General features: G+C 38.4%; 1 non-coding gene across 1 annotated transcript; it reads right to left on the bottom strand.

Annotated features, from left to right (window-relative positions):
* Nucleotides 1-15765: 15765 nt before the first annotated feature.
* On the bottom strand, nt 15766-15872 carry LOC113001803 (small nucleolar RNA R71). Its single transcript, XR_003267289.1, has one exon. It is a non-coding gene; the product is annotated as a small nucleolar RNA R71 (small nucleolar RNA).
* Between the last annotated feature and the right edge of the window lie 204 nt (nt 15873-16076).

Below are 16076 nucleotides of genomic sequence, written 5' to 3'. Positions count from 1 at the left end.
GTAGCATGGCATTCTCAAATTTATCGTTCCCAATAATGCAAGGTATACAAAAAGTACCTGGGTCCTTACATTTCTCAGGAATGTGAGGAACAGATTTACCTATCAATGCTGACACATTTCTGCCCATGCTAATCCTTTCATTGCCTTTGAGCTTCCTTTTGTGGGTGCACAGCTCCTTTAGAAACTTGACATATCTTGGAATCTGATTGATGGCATCTAGCAGAGGTATGTTCCCCTCTACTTTCCTGAAGGTCTCCAAGATCTCCTTTTCCAATTCTTCCATCTTTTTGTTTGGAATTGCTCTAGGTGGGAATAGAAGAGGGATAGGAGGCTGCGGTAAGTCAGAATTACTAGAAAAAGGTCCACCTGCATGAAAATTTTTGTTAGGAAGCTTTCTCTTTTGTGCAACTATCTCATCCTCTTTTTCAGGTGTAGAATGAAGCTTGATAGGTTCAGGTGCAGGTGCTGCTACTGGTGGAGGCACTTGAATTTGGTTGCCAGACCTCAAGGTGATGGCACTCACATTTTTCGAATTCTGCACAGTCTGTGAAGGCAATTTGTCAGAATTTTGGGACTGAGCTTGGTTCAACTGAGTAGCCATCTGCCCCATCTGATTTGTCAGAGTCTTAATGGAGGCTCTTGTCTCTTGCTGAAATTGCATATTCTGGATGGTCATTTGCCTCACTAACTCTTCTAAGGAAGGTTGAGGAGGAGCCTCAGTTGCTTGTTGTCTTTGTTATGACTGTTGTTGTTGCTGCTGCTGTATTGGAGGAGGAACATATGGCTTGCTTGGACCAGCAGCATTCTGGAAAGGAGGGACAGGCTGTTGTTGTTGTGGAGGACTTGTCCATCTTAGATTTGGATGATTCCTCCAACCTGGATTGTATCTGTAGCTTGAAAGATCATAATTATTCTGTTGTTGTTGGTTTTGCTGCTAAGGGGGTCTATTATAAATGTTTGCAGCATATGCTTCAGGTTGCTCATTGACTCTAGATTGATACAAAGAAGGATAGAGATTTGTATGGTGATGTGCTGAAGAACATAGACCACAGACTCTTGCAACAGGTGTAGATGCAGATTTCTAATTCATGGCAAGCGGAGTTACTAGGTTGACCAAGGCATCAAGTTTTCCCTCAAGCTTTTTATTTTCAGTAGATGAAGATGAATTCGTGGCCACCTCATGGACTCCTCTAAGGACAATAACATCATTTCTTGCACTGAATTCTTGGGAGTTGGAAGCCATCTTCTCAATCAAATTCCTAGCCTCAGTAGGAGTCATATCACCAAGAGCTCCACCACTGGCAGCATCAATCATACTCTTCTCCATGTTGCTAAGTCTCTTATAGAAATATTGAAGAAGGAGTTGCTCAGAAATCTGGTGGTGAGGACAGCTTGCACACAATTTCTTGAATCTTTCCCAGTACTCATACAAGCTCTCTCCACTAAGTTGCCTGATGCCTAAAATGTCCTTTCTGATGGAAGTGGTCCTAGATGCAGGGAAGAATTTCTCCAAGAAACCCTCTTAAGGTCATCCTAGCTAAAAATGGACCTGGGAGCAAGGTAGTATAGCCAATCTTTTGCCACTCCCTCCAGAGAATGAGGAAAAGCCTTTAGAAAGATATGATCTTCTTGGACATCAGGGGGCTTCATGGTGGAACAAACAATATGGAACTCCTTAAGATGCTTATGAGGATCTTCACCTGCAAGACCATGAAACTTGGGCAGCAAATGTATTAGTCCAATCTTGAGAACATGTGGAACACCCTCATCATGATATTGAATGCACAAGCTTTCATAAGTGAAATCAGGTGTAGCCATCTCCTTAAGAGTCCTCTCACGAGGTGGAGGTTGAGCCATGTTCTCAGTATGAAAATTAGTAGTTGAATGCTCAAAATTAGAATATTCAGAATCACCAGCAACAGAATACTTAGAATGCTCAAAATGCTCAAAATGCACAAAATGACCAGGATGCACACTATGCCTAACTAATCTATCAATGGTTCTATCTATTTCAAGATCAAAGGGTTGTAAATCACCTAGATTGCCCCTAGTCATGCACTCTATGCAGCAAATCATGTGTTTCTCAAACAAGCACAAGGGGAGGGTTAAAACTACAACTATAGTCAAAGATATCCAAATGAGCTGAAATTTTGTGAGCAACACCCTAAAATCATGAAAAGATAGCACAAAAATTTTCAGACAAAAATTCAAAGTCTAACTATGAAAAATGCCTAAGTAAAGTATAGAATAATAAGACAATAATACTAAAAAAATTAAAAAACAAAACTTAGTAAATGACTGATTTTTCAAGTTTAAAATGGCACCGGAGCAAAAGTTATGGCCGTTTAAAGTTTTTCTAAACACAAGTCCCCAAAATTTTTGCATCTCTCATATTCAGCCACACCAAGTTCTTCTGGTATTTTTCACACAAAATATGGATCAAAAGAAACTACCACACAAAAAATCAGCCAAAAATAACAACTCTAACTATCAAAACAAAAATCGCCAATTAAATTGCAAAATCAGTCGCTAGTTCAGTCGCTAAACACTGTTCACAGCATTACACAAAAAAAATCAGCATTACACAAAATCAGTCGCAATTTTGTGAGCAACTGAAACAGGGAAGCGCTAAACAGGGGACGCGACTAAAATGCGAAATAGAATACTACACAAAACAAAAACAACACACACTCACACACCAAACAACAGAGCTAAACTCAAAACAACTAAACACTATTATGACCTTTGACCACTGCTCCCCGGCAACGGCGCCAAATTTGATCGAGGCCGTACCCAATCAAATAAACATTAAAAATGTAGTATCTAGGAAGTGATCCTAGGTTGTCTCCCAACGAGCAATGGTCAACCAAACGCTCATAACAGATAGTGATAAAACAGTAACGAATTGGGGGGGGGTTGTTTGTTTTTGTAAATTAAACAGCAAGCAAATTTTAATTAGAAAATAACAGAATTAAAACATGTTGTTCCCTCTTGATTCACAAGCAAGTCTCTTATCCTAGGTTACGAGGATTTATCCCTAACCAGTTCAACCACTTAATCCAACCCTAAATTAAATTACTAAGCGAAAATTAACATAAGGCTGTCATTATGTGATTAAGCAACACATACACCAATTAATCATGAACGAAACTGATCATTAAGCATGAACGTAAATTAAGCGCAAAGACAATTAATCAAGCACTAAGCATGCATGGATTAATAACAACAAATACAGAGTAATTGGTGAAGAGGAAAAACTTATCAGAATTTAATATTAATAACAAAACCTCAAAGAGAGCTGTGCTTGATCCTCAAGAGAAAACAACGCTGGAGACTTAGCCTTCCATTAATCAGTAGAAAACGAAATTGTTGATTGAAGCAGAAACAAAATTGCAGAAAACGAATTTTATTCTACATGAATAGAGTGCATGAATAGTAATAAAAACTGGAATTCTAAAATCCTAGAATTATTCTCCTCCCAAAAAACTCTCTAAACTAAAACTCTGGTGCTGTTATATAGGTCCTCAGCCCCAAAGCTTACAAATCTGTTTTAAGTCCAAGCCCATAAATAAAATAAAATCTGGACAAGATAAGATTGGATGAAATAAAATCTAGATGAAATAAAATCTGGATAAGATATGATTTGATAAAATAAATCTTTCTGCTCTCTTCAAGTCCTAGCCCAATTCCGGATTCAAGCCCAATTGCTTAATTCTCCTGAAATTAAATTAAAAACACAAAAGTAGTCAAGTAGGCCCAAATGATAAAACTGCATAATTAATTTGACAATTAAGGCTAATCAATAATTAAAATGATGACAAAATGGGTTAAGAAATAGGAGAAAATAATGACGCATCACACATGTTTCTTCAACTTCCCATGTTGGGTACCAAAACTGATGTAGCTCCATGTGGAGCTTGTAGGCCTTAGATCTTCTTGATCAATGAAGACCTTTGCTCCTCAAAGATCAATGGCAACCGAATGGAGAAGGAGGAAGGAATATAAGACCTTAAGAGGTTAACATTAGCCTCCCATATTTCCATGGAAAAGATAATGTTGAGGCCTACCTAGATTGGGAAATGAAAATTGAACAACTCTTTGTTTGCCATCATATTAGTGAAGAAAGAAAAGTTCCATTGGCTACCCTTAGCTTTCAAGGGTATGCCCTCTATTGGTGGACTTCCCTTGTTAAGGAAAAAAAGATTCATGGGGATCCTGCAGTAGAGTATTGGAATGATCTTAGGAGTGCCCTTAGGAAGAGGCACATTCCCTCCTATTATGAAAGAGAGCTTATGGACAAGCTCCAAAGGCTTAGACAAGGGAGTATGAGTATTGAAGAATATAGACAACAAATGGAACTACTCCTTTTAAGAGCTGGACTTAGGGAGGAGGAAACAACAAGCATAGCTAGGTTCCTTAGTGGGGCTTAATATGGATGTGAGGGACAAGGTTGAACTCCTTCCATATAGGGACCTAGATGAGCTAGTCCAACTTTGTATAAGAATGGAGCAACAACGTAAAAGAAATCCTTCTTCAAAATCTTGTGGCTTTCACTCTTATCCAAGGAAGGACCAAGCCCAAGGAATTTTGGGGGCTGCACCTTCAAAACTCAAAGAAGATAAAGGTAAGACCATAGAGAAATTCACCCCTAAGACTAGTTCCCAAGCAAGGACTAGCAACATTAAATGCTTCAAATGTCTTGGGAGAGGTCACATTGCCTCTCAATGCCCCACAAAGAAAACCATGATTATAAGGGGTCAAGACATTTATTGTAGTCAAGAGGAGACTACTTCTTCCCCTTCCTTTAATGGAAGTGAAGATGAAGTAAGGGGTAAAGAGTCTAGTGAGGATGTCTACCCCCATGAAGAAGGTGACCTCCTAATGGTTAGAAGGCTCCTTTGAGGCCAATCTTGTGATCTATCCCAATCCCAAAGAGAGAACATATTTTATACAAGATGCAAAATTTTAGATAAAACTTGTTCTCTCATTATGGATAGTGGATCTTCTTGCAACTTTTGTAGCACAAGATTACTTTCCAAGTTGAACCTCAATATCATTCCCCACCCAAAACCTTATAAACTTCAATGGCTCAATGAGCAAGGGGAAATGATAGGTAACCAACAACTAAAGGTATTGTTCTCCATTGGGATGTATAAGGATGAAGTTAATTGTGATATAGTTCGTATGGAGGCAGGGCATATTCTCTTAGGAAGGCCATGGCAATTTGATAGGAAGAACATTTACAATGGCCTAACTAATGAGATTACCCTTACCCATCTTGGCACTAAATTTGTGTTGCATCCTCAAACACCTTCACAGGTCGCTAAGGATCAACTTACAATGAAGGACAATAGGGATGAGGAAAATTTAGAAAAACAAAAGAAAAAAGGGATAGTAAGTTCTTAGCTCTAAAGGTCAAGGAGAAGTAAAAAGAGGAAAGGTGTTCCACTAAGAAAGTTGTAAAGAAGAAGAGTCATTTTGCAACAAAAGGAGATATTAAGAAAGCTCTTCTTCTCAAGCAATCTTTCTACCTTTTCCTCTCAAGGGAGACTTCTCTTAGCACTTCCAAAATTCCCCCACTTGAGACTATTCCCCCAAAGGTCCAAGAACTCTTACAGGAATTTGGTGATGTATTTCCCAAAGATACCCCCCGGGTTACCTCCTCTTAGGGGAATAGAACACCAAATAGACTTAGTCCTAGGAACAAGCCTTCCTAATAGGCCAGCTTATAGGACTAATCCTCAAGAGACCAAGGAAATTGAATCTCAAGTTAATGAATTGTGAGAGACAAGAGCAAGCCTTTTCTTTGCTCAAAGAAAAGCTCATCGAGGCACCCGTTCTAGCTCTCCCTGACTTTTCTAAAACTTTTGAGCTAGAGTGTGATGCCTCTGGTGTGGGAGCTGTGTTGTTATAAGGTGGATACCCTATTGCTTACTTTAGTGAGAAACTCCATGGTGCCACTCTCAACTACCCTACAAATGATAAGGAGCTTTATGCCTTAGTTAGAGCCCTCCAAACTTGGGAACAATACCTTGTTTCCAAGGAGTTTGTTATTCATAGTAATCATGAATCACTTAAGTACATTAGAGGGCAATGCAAGTTAAACAAGACGCATGGAAAATGGGTAGAGTTCCAAGATCAATTTCCATATGTTATCAAATACAAAAAGGGAAAGACCAATATGGTTGCAGATGCTTTTTCTAGGAGACACACATTGCTTTCTTCTCTTGGAGCTCAAATTTGCTTTAGTGGGCTGAACCATAGCTGAAATTCACTAATCATAATTAGTGAAATTTTGGTTCCAAAGATTTGGCTCCACAAATCCAAGATTAAGTCCAAGATTCTTCACTAAGTGTGCTTAGGTGTCATGAGGCATGTCAAGTATGAAGGATATTCGCAAAGTGTGACTATATGATGTGGCAATGGGGTGTAGCAAGCAAATGCTCACCTCCCCCTTAGGCTGGTCCGAAATTTATTTGGATTGGGCTTCTCCCAATTCAATTAAATTTCTCTCCCAACACACATCAAATATTATTCACTTAATGCATGTGAAATTACAAAACTACCCCTAATACAAAAACTAGTCTAGGCACCTTAAAATACAAGACTAAAAAGTCCTACATTACTGGGTACCCTCCCTACACTATGGAGCCCTAAATACAAGGCCCAAAAATAATGAAACCCTAATCTAATATGTACAAAGATAAGCGGGCTCATACTTAGCCCATGGGCCAAAAATCTACCCTAAGGCTCATAAGAACCTTAGGGCCTTCTCCTGTATCTCTGGCCCAATCTTCTTGGAGTCTCCTAGCCATGGCTCTGGTGATGGGTCCCCTCCTTGAGAGGATTACATCAGAAATGCCTCATGCTCCTAGCCATAGATTTATTCTGATTAGAAGGTGGGAAGAGGTTGTCAGTTGGGCCTTTTCACAAGCCCAACTCCCATAAAAAGGGGGGAACCCCATGCATTTTTCACTTCTTACTTTACTCTTTGCTCTTAGCCGAGTGCTATGTTGTAAATTCTTTTTCTTTGAGGTACGTGTTGTAAACTAGAAATAAGTGTTTTGGTCAAAGGTTTGTCTGGGGAGTCGGTCGGTAATGGGTCAGAAGTTTGCGGGTATGATGAAGAGGTCATGGTGGGGTCTTTCGGTTCCAACTCATTGGGATTGGATTCTTCCACCTTAGTAGGTGAATCTTCCACCAAAAGGGAGTCGAGTGACTTCTCGACATTTATAAACCAACTACCAGAAAGAGTGGGCGAGAACATTACGACTCTGGTTGCAGTTGTTGCTGCCCAATTGAGGCCTTTAACGGAAGTTAGATCTCAACCTAAGGAGCACCTTGCGTTGAAGGAGGCAAGTGTGCCTCTCCCTATCATGCTTCTTAGGTACACATGGGTTGATGGTGAGGTAGGTACCTACTTCTCCAGATACACCCACGAGTCGGATATGCTCAACCTCTTGAGCCGATTGCCGATTAGTACAATAACAAAACCAAAATACTGTCTGGTTAACCTTCATACGATTTGATCAGATGCTACTCCTCCCCCGAAGTTCATATTTATGAATAGATACAAGATGAATAGGGACTTCTTATATATGTATGATTGCTTGTTTTGCGGCCTACATGTAAGAGTCCCTTTTGATAACTTCATTATGGGTGTCTTGTGCATCTTGAATGTGGCCCCAACATAACTTCATTCGAATGGATGGGCGGCCATGCAAGCTTTTTGTGCACTCTGCTTGTATAACTTTGTGCCAACGATGCCCATAATCTTTCTGCACTACTTTTATCGTCGTTTTCAAGACAAAGCCTAGTGGGTATCCTTGATCTAGATATGGAAATGTCTTTTGTTTCGTACTTTCATGTCTTACAAAAAAATTAAAGCTGGTTACTTCTGTCGCAACCTACCCTCCGGCGGGAGGGTGACGCGAGGCTCACGGGCGCGTCTTCCAAGGATGAAAGGTTTGAGAGTTGTTTACGCCCGAGGAAGGTATTAGCACCCTACGCATCCGTCACAAAGGACGGAAGCCTTTAATCAAATGTGCAAAATCATGACTTCAATCTTATTTTATCTTCCCTTTTTTACGTTTTTTTATCTTTTTGGGGTCGATAAGAGTGGGGCTCTTGCTCCTACGTATCCTGAATCGCAATGAGGAACTCAGACCTACTCTATTCTTTGAAAAGCAAGAAAATTATGCAAAGTGTTGATTTTAGACTTTTAAATGGTTTGTTTTAACCGATAAAGGTAAAAAGACCGCTTAAGGCGTTGGACCTTTGAACGGATTCAAGCGATTTTTTTGTGGACAAAAGCTTGATTATGAGTTGATTTTAGTTTTGGTTTCACTTAGTTATTTTCCAACCCATTAAAAGAGAACTTTCAAAGTAAATGACCAGTTAAAACTTATTTTTTGATGATTAACCAAGGTTATAACACAAACAATCAGTTGAATTTTATTTTAACATTGATTAAATGAAATTACAACACAAACGATCGGTTGAAATTCATTTTAACATTGATTAAGTGAGATTACAGCCTAAATAATGGATCAAAACTCACTTAAAAAAAAGAAAAAGACCACCGATGGTAGAAGAATGAAGATGAAGACATGCAAAGCAAGGATGGACCCCTAAGGGTGCATAGAATGAATTCAAAACCTCAAAATAGAAAAGTAACCGGTCAAAGATTGAAGAACGATCACGAAATTGATCACAAAAACATTACAAAAGCGTTACAGAAGCGCTTCAGCCTTGATTTTTCTTCTTCTTTCTCCTTCTTCTCACTAATTTCAGTGAAAACTTCTTACAAATGATGTTGAACCCCTTCCCCTCAACCCCTCACGTCTATTTATAGGAAAATGAGGAGAGGAGGTTGCACAGCAGCTCGCCCAGGCGAGCTGCTTACTTCCTCCAGAAGCAACCTAGGTCGCCCAAGCGAGCTGGTTGCTTCATCCCTAAGCTTTCTAGTGGGCCCAAGGGCTGGAAAATGTCCCCAAAGTGATCATTTTGCCCCCATTTTGAGTATTTTGCACACTTCCTTCTGAAACATCACAAAACTCTATGGATTGCGCGACAATTAACATTAAGCAGCTCAATTCAGCCGACAAGAATCCAAATGTTGGCCAATGATCGTCCCTGGATGAAATTAGGGTATGACAACTTCAAAGTAACTATTAGGCCAATAACTGGAAAGAATTTTTTCTATGATTCGGTGGGAAACCCCTTATTTCCCTTATACAAGCAGTAGTGCCCTCGTCATTATGATGAGTATTCGAAGGAGTTTCTAAATGCCAATGAACATTGAGACCTTGACTTCCTAGGAATGCTCCCTTGGTGACTTCCAGGTTGACCTTTAGTGTCGCTTCTCCAATCTCCAGATCCTATTCGAGATCTTGAGGGTTAGTTATATTTATTTTGGTTGTTTATGGGTTCCTTGCTGTAACTTGTTCATTTATCACTTGTTCTATTTTGTAGGAATCATGACTCAAGCTAGTACCGATATGAACATCTTCCGCTTGGCCCAGAGGAATAGGATTGCTGCTAGCGGTGGTCCTTCCCCCATCCAACACAGAGCCTCGGGGTAAGGATGGCAAGCATCCAATACTTGAAACATTTGAAAGCTTCAGATTTATGCTTCATCATGAATACTCGTTCCATTCTAGAGTAATCATCAATAATGGAGAGGAAGTACCTTGTGCCTCCCAGTGATGGAACTCTTGAAGGCCCCCAATAGTCAAAATAGGCATAGTCCAATGTGGCCTTTGTAGTGTGCACAACCTTTGGGAATTTCGTCTGATTTTGCTTCCTGTAGACATAGTGCTCACAAAACTAAAGAGATCCCACCTTATGGTTTCCATGTAAGCCTCGCTTGCTTGGAATTTATAGTCCTTTTTCATTCATGTGTCCCAGATGCAGATACAACAGAGAATTATCATTGGACGACCATTGGACGTATGACTCCCAGCTTGTGAAATAGTTGAGATGGATCCTGTCATAGTGGACCATTGATGGATGTATAGATTTCCTTGCTTGGTCCTCTACATTACCTTAAACTTCCTTTTTCCTCTGATTTGCATAACTCCAGCTTCAACTCAGCAAGAAAAACCTTTTGAATCCATGGCACCCACGAAAACTAGATTTTTTTTAAACTCAATTAAGGTTCTAACAATCCCATCACGCATTTTGATTTGTATAGAACCTATGCCGACTGACTTGCATTACTAACAAGCTTCTATGTGGACACATATGATAAGAATAACCCGAGTCCAATACCCATTGTTCGGAATATTGTTGTGGTTGTTCACCAACAACAACCAAAACCAAATCGTTTTTTGATGAGGAATCATTTTGAACCACTAAAGCAACAAAATATTTCTTTACTTTCTTTAAACAATCTTTCTTCCAATGACTAGGTTCTTTACAGTAACTACAGATGTCCTTTAGATCAACTTTGTTCTTCTTGCTACCTTTTTCTTTCTTATTTTTCTGTCATCTAGCAAAATTAGTCACTGATAATCTAGATGCAAAGGCTTCATCACCATTACCAAAAGCTTTCAATCGAAGCTCCCTGGAATAGAGACTAGGCTTGACTTCTCCAAGTGTAATGGAGTCCTTGCCAATACTAAGAGAACTCACAAAATTCTCATATAAAGGAGGAGAGAGGCTAACAAAATCATTTCCAGATCTTCATCTTTTATCTTGGCATCAATGTCACAAAGCTCCATCAGAACAAAGTTTAACTCATCAAGATGTTTTTTTAGTGGTGTACATTCTCACATTCGGAGGCCAAACACACATTGTTTCAAAAGCAACTTGTTGTAGATTGATTTTGTCATGAAGAGTTTCTCCAGCTTGAGCCATAACGCAAAAGCAATTTTCTCTTCAGATACTTCATAAAGAACTTCATTAGATAACAACAAAAGAATCAACGAGCAAGCTTTTTCATCTTGCAACTCAAGAACTGACTTATCAGCCTTTGACGATTGACCGAAGAGAAATGCCTAAATTCCTTGTTCTTTCAACAAGGCACACATCTAGATGTGCCAGGGGTTGAAGCTATTCTTCCCTGTGAATTTCTCAATCATGATTGTCTTGACCATCTTCTTGATCAAATCTAGAAGACGCAACACGAACTAAAACAAAATGTTTGATCTCTGATAACTTAGACCCACCATGAAGTAGATGTGGAACAGATCTGAGCTGAAGCTATGATACCCATTTATTGAGTTTAAGGCTTAGAAATACGTAAACAGATAAAGAAAACAAATGATAGAAGGAGAAGAGAGATCACACAATCATGGATTTGGGGAACTAAATGCAACATTAAATGTGTATGACCAACTTATCAAGAAATATTGATAAACTACTTTAGTTATTTTCCTTTCTACATACTTCATGCACTAAGCTAGTAGTCAAGTCTCTTTTGTGCACTCAAGTACACTACAACTTGCTTTAGGCACACATTTGTTGGACAAGTGGCCTCAGTTATCTTAAGAAGGGGGAGGTTGAATTAAGATACAAAAATTATTCCCAATTACAATTTAACTCTCTTTTTGAATTAACAATGCACCCTTAATATGAATTACTCAAAAGGCAATTCAAAAATAAACTTCTTTAAAGAAAAAGATAAATAGCAACAAATAAAAGAAGTTTAAGGGAAGAGAGAATGCAAACTCAGATTTTATACTAGTTCGACCACCTCCTATGCCTACGTCCAATCCCCAAGCAACCCGCTTGAGATTTCCACTATCTTGTAAAAAGTTTTTTACAAACTCAGAACCGCACAGGGACACCTTTCCCTTGTGTTCAGATATCCTTACAACTTAATAAACCTTCGGTCTCTTAAATAGATCTCTTTGAATAAGAAGAAGAAGAATAAGAATTTTCTCTCTTCAAGAGAAGGATATTACAATTGAAGATCGATCAAGATTCCTTATTGAATTTGCAAGTGTTTTGGCCAAGGAATATTTTGAGAGTAATAAGACAATTTGGTTTGGAGAGGCTAAGACAATGTTGTTCAAAAAAACTCTAAGGAATTTCCTATCCCAAGTCACCTATTTATAGGCCTTCGATGGCCATTCAAAAACTTCTTGAACAGTTGTGACTCTTGGGAGTTATTTTCGAAAATTCCTTACTGGTAATCGATTACATAAATGTTGTAATCAATTACATAGTTAGTTTCTGAAGAGTTGTGACTCTTCAGACTTGAAATTTGAATTTCTCATGTCTGGTAATCGATTACACAATGTTGTAATCGATTACAAGCTTTAAAAAATTAAATTCAAATTTCTAAAAGCCGTTATAAACAGTTTTAACCTCTGGTAATCGATTACATACCTTGTGTAATCGATTATAGGCTTTTAAATTCAATATAAAAATTTGTAAATTGTTTCAGAAATCAATTTAGCTACTAGTAATCGATTACATCCTCTAGTAATCGATTACCAGAGAGGAAATATCATAATTTTGAAAAATAATTGTTCTTAAAAACTTTTTTAAAATATTTCCTTTAGCCAAATCTATGCAGTATCAATTAAGGAATTCTTTCTAAGATCCTATCAACTAAGTACATCGTTCTTCTTGCATTTTTGAATTCTTGACTTGAATCACACTTAACTTTGACATCATCAAAACTTCATATCATATATGCTTCTACAATCTCCCCTTTTTAATGATGACAATAATATGAAATCAAGATAAACGATATACAATTGATAATGCGTGCTCACAACCCTTACTCCCCCTTAAGATTGGAATTTATGCCTAAGTTCATGATAAATTCTACCCTTAAGTTCTCTCCCCCTTTGGCAACATCAAAAAGTCAAAAATGTTTGGAGAAAAGAACTAAGTCAAGAACTTAAACATATCCAGAAAATGACAAACCACAATATAATCCATAACATAATTTCAAGCAAGTCTATTCAAATTAAGTCAAGAGCCAAACAAAGGCTAAAATAACCAAACACACAGCAAAACAAAATGGTAAACATCCAAGACAATCATAACCAAAGTATGAAGCAATAAAAGCTAAAATACAAGGCTTAAAGAAATAACCACAAAGCTTAAGGAAATAAAACATAAGAAAAATAACTAAGAGTCAGTCGGGGGATCGAAGCAACGCTTGATGAAGCTCATATCATCTTCAAGTCCAGTGATCCTTGTATCCATGTGATGTGCCATCATTTTGTTCTATTTTCTAAACCCTTTTTGCACCATTTTAATTACTGATTGGTCTTAATTGTCAATTAATTAGGCAGTTTTATTATTTGGGCCCATTTAGCTAATTTGATGTTTTTAATCTAATTTCAGGAATTAATGAAACATTGGGCTTAATCCGGATTTTGGTTGTGGACTTGAAGAGGGCAAATAAAGCAGCGCTTACCTTAGTTAATTTCTAATTAGGAAATTTTGCAATTTTATTTTATGTTGTTCAGTGTTTATTTCATTTTGGGCCAGAGTATTGTATTAGGGCCCAGCGACTTTGAGTGACTCTTTTTAAATAGCAGCCTTGGGATTCGTGCAGGGCATTCTGTTATGCTATTCACTATTTAGAGCTTTTGTTTTAGGGTTTTACGTTTTCTTCTTTGATGCTACTGTTCACGTAATGCAATTTTACGTTTTCTGCTTCTAATTACAATTTCGTTCTTGCTTCTTCTTCTACTTTCATTTACATTTCTGTTCATTTACGTTTCTGCTCATTTACGTTTCTGCTTCATGTTTTATTTGCATTTTCTGTTTGAATCCATGGAAGGCTAAATTTTCTGGTGTTGTTTCCTTTTGAGGACGAAGCCCAACTCTCTTTGAGGTTTCGCTTGTAATGTGGTTTCCTAGCAGTTTTCCCTTCACCAGTTATCCCAAATTCGTGAATATTAATCAGTGCATGCTTTGTGTTCGATTAATTGCCTCTGAGCCTAACTTGCATTCATGCTTAATGGACGAAGGGCTAACTGGTGTATGTGGTGCCTAATCACGTATTGAAAACCCTAAGTTGATTTTCGCTTAGTAAATTGAAATAGGGTTGGATTAAGTGGTTGACTGTTAGGGACAAATTCTCCATAACCCAGGATAAGAGAATGGCTTCTGACTCAGAGGAAACAACCTGTTTTTAACATTAGTAGTTTCGTGTTCCAGTTTACTTGTTCTGCTCTTTAATCACAAAACAAACAAACCCCCCAATCGTTACTGTTACTGCAAGTATGTTATGAACATTTGGTTTGTCACTGCTCGATGGAAAACGACCTAGGATCACTTCCTAGTTACTGCATTTTCATGTTTATTTGATTCGGGTACGGCCACGATCAAATTTGGTGCCGTTGCCGGGGAGCAGTGTCCAAAGGTTCATAATAGCTAGTTAGTGCTGTGTGTTTAATCCTTTCGTGTTTTATGTTTAATTGTTAGTATTGTGTTAGTATGTGTGTTAGTGTTGTTTAGTGTCCTGGTATTTTGTTTAGTGTGTGTTTTGTTTTAGTTTTCCCATTAAGCGTTTCCCCTGTTTCAGTCTTGGGTGTTTTGCTGTGAATAGTGTTTTGCGACGGACTTAGCGACCACTTTTGCTTGCGGCAAAACAGCGTAGTAGTAGAAATTAATTAGAGACTGATTTTAGCGACCACCCATGCTGAATTATTTGAGATTTTTTGTTTTAGTAGCTAGGGTTGTTATTTTTGGCTGAATTTTTTTGTGGTAACTTCTTTTAATCCGTATTTTGTGGGAAAAATAGCTAGAGCCTTTAGTTTGGTCAGATTTGAAAGTTCCAAAAAACTAGCAAATTTTGTGTTTGTCAAAACTTCAAACGGCCATAACTTTTGCTCCGGTTATCAGAATCGCAATTATTATATATGCATTTGGGGTAGAAAAAAATTTCCTACACCGTGGCAGCCTGCCACAGGCCGGCTGAGGTCTCCATCGTCCAAAAAAAGCGATTTTGTCAAAAGTTTTTTATTTTTCAAGTTTTATTCACTTATTTTTCTTAACCCACCAATTTTAGCTTTCATAGTTAGACTTTGAATTTTTGTCTGAAATTTTTTGTGCTATCTTCTCATCATTTTATAAGGTTGCTCACAAAATTTCAAGTCATTTGGATATCATTTGAGGGTAGCTGTAGTTCAAACCTGCACCTTTATTTACATGACAAGGCAACTAGTTATGCATGCTGAATGTAGTGTATGACTAGAGGCAATCCATCTGACTTACAACCCTTTGACCCTGAGATAGATAGGACATTTCATAGATTAGTTAGGCATCATTTTATACCTTTTGATCATCCTGAGCATTCCATTACTGGTGAATCTGTGCATTCTGTTATTGGTGATTTTGAACATCCTGATTTGGAGCATTATAATTTTGAGCATTCTGATTCTGAGCATTCTGATTTTGCACATTCTGAGAACATGGCACAACCTCCACCCCGTGAGAGGACTCTAAGGGAAATGGCTGCACCTGATTTCACCTACGAAAGCTTGTGCATCCAATACCCTCATGAGGATGTCCCATATGTTCTTAAAACTGGACTGATTCATTTGCTTCCAAAGTTTCATGGCCTTGCAGGTGAAGACCCGCACAAACATTTGAAAGAATTTCACATTGTCTGCTCCACCATGAAACCCCCAGATGTCCAAGAGGATCACATATTTCTGAAGGCTTTTCCTCATTCATTAGAGGGAGTGGCAAAGGACTGGCTGTATTACCTTGCTCCAAGGTCCATCACGAGCTGGGATGACCTTAAGAGAGTATTCTTAGAAAAAAAATTTCCCTGCTTCCAGGACCACAGCCATCAGGAAGGATATCTCAGGTATTAGACAACTCAGTGGAGAGAGCCTGTATGAGTACTGGGAGAGATTTAAGAAACTATGTGCCAGTTGCCCCCACCATCAGATTTCAGAACAGCTTCTTCTCCAATATTTTTATGAAGGACTCAGTAATATGGAGAGAAGTATGAAGATGCTGCCAGTGGTGGAGCCCTTGGAGACATGACTCCTGCTGAAGCCAGAAATTTAATTGAGAAAATGGCTTCCAACTCTCAGCAGTTTAGCGCCAGAAATGATGCCATAGTCATTAGAGGAGTGCATGAGGTAGTTACA

The sequence above is a fragment of the Glycine max genome, chromosome 5 (genome assembly GCF_000004515.6).
Source record: "Glycine max cultivar Williams 82 chromosome 5, Glycine_max_v4.0, whole genome shotgun sequence".
NCBI classification, from domain to species: domain Eukaryota; kingdom Viridiplantae; phylum Streptophyta; class Magnoliopsida; order Fabales; family Fabaceae; genus Glycine; species Glycine max.
This window is presented reverse-complemented; position numbering and strand designations above follow the sequence as displayed.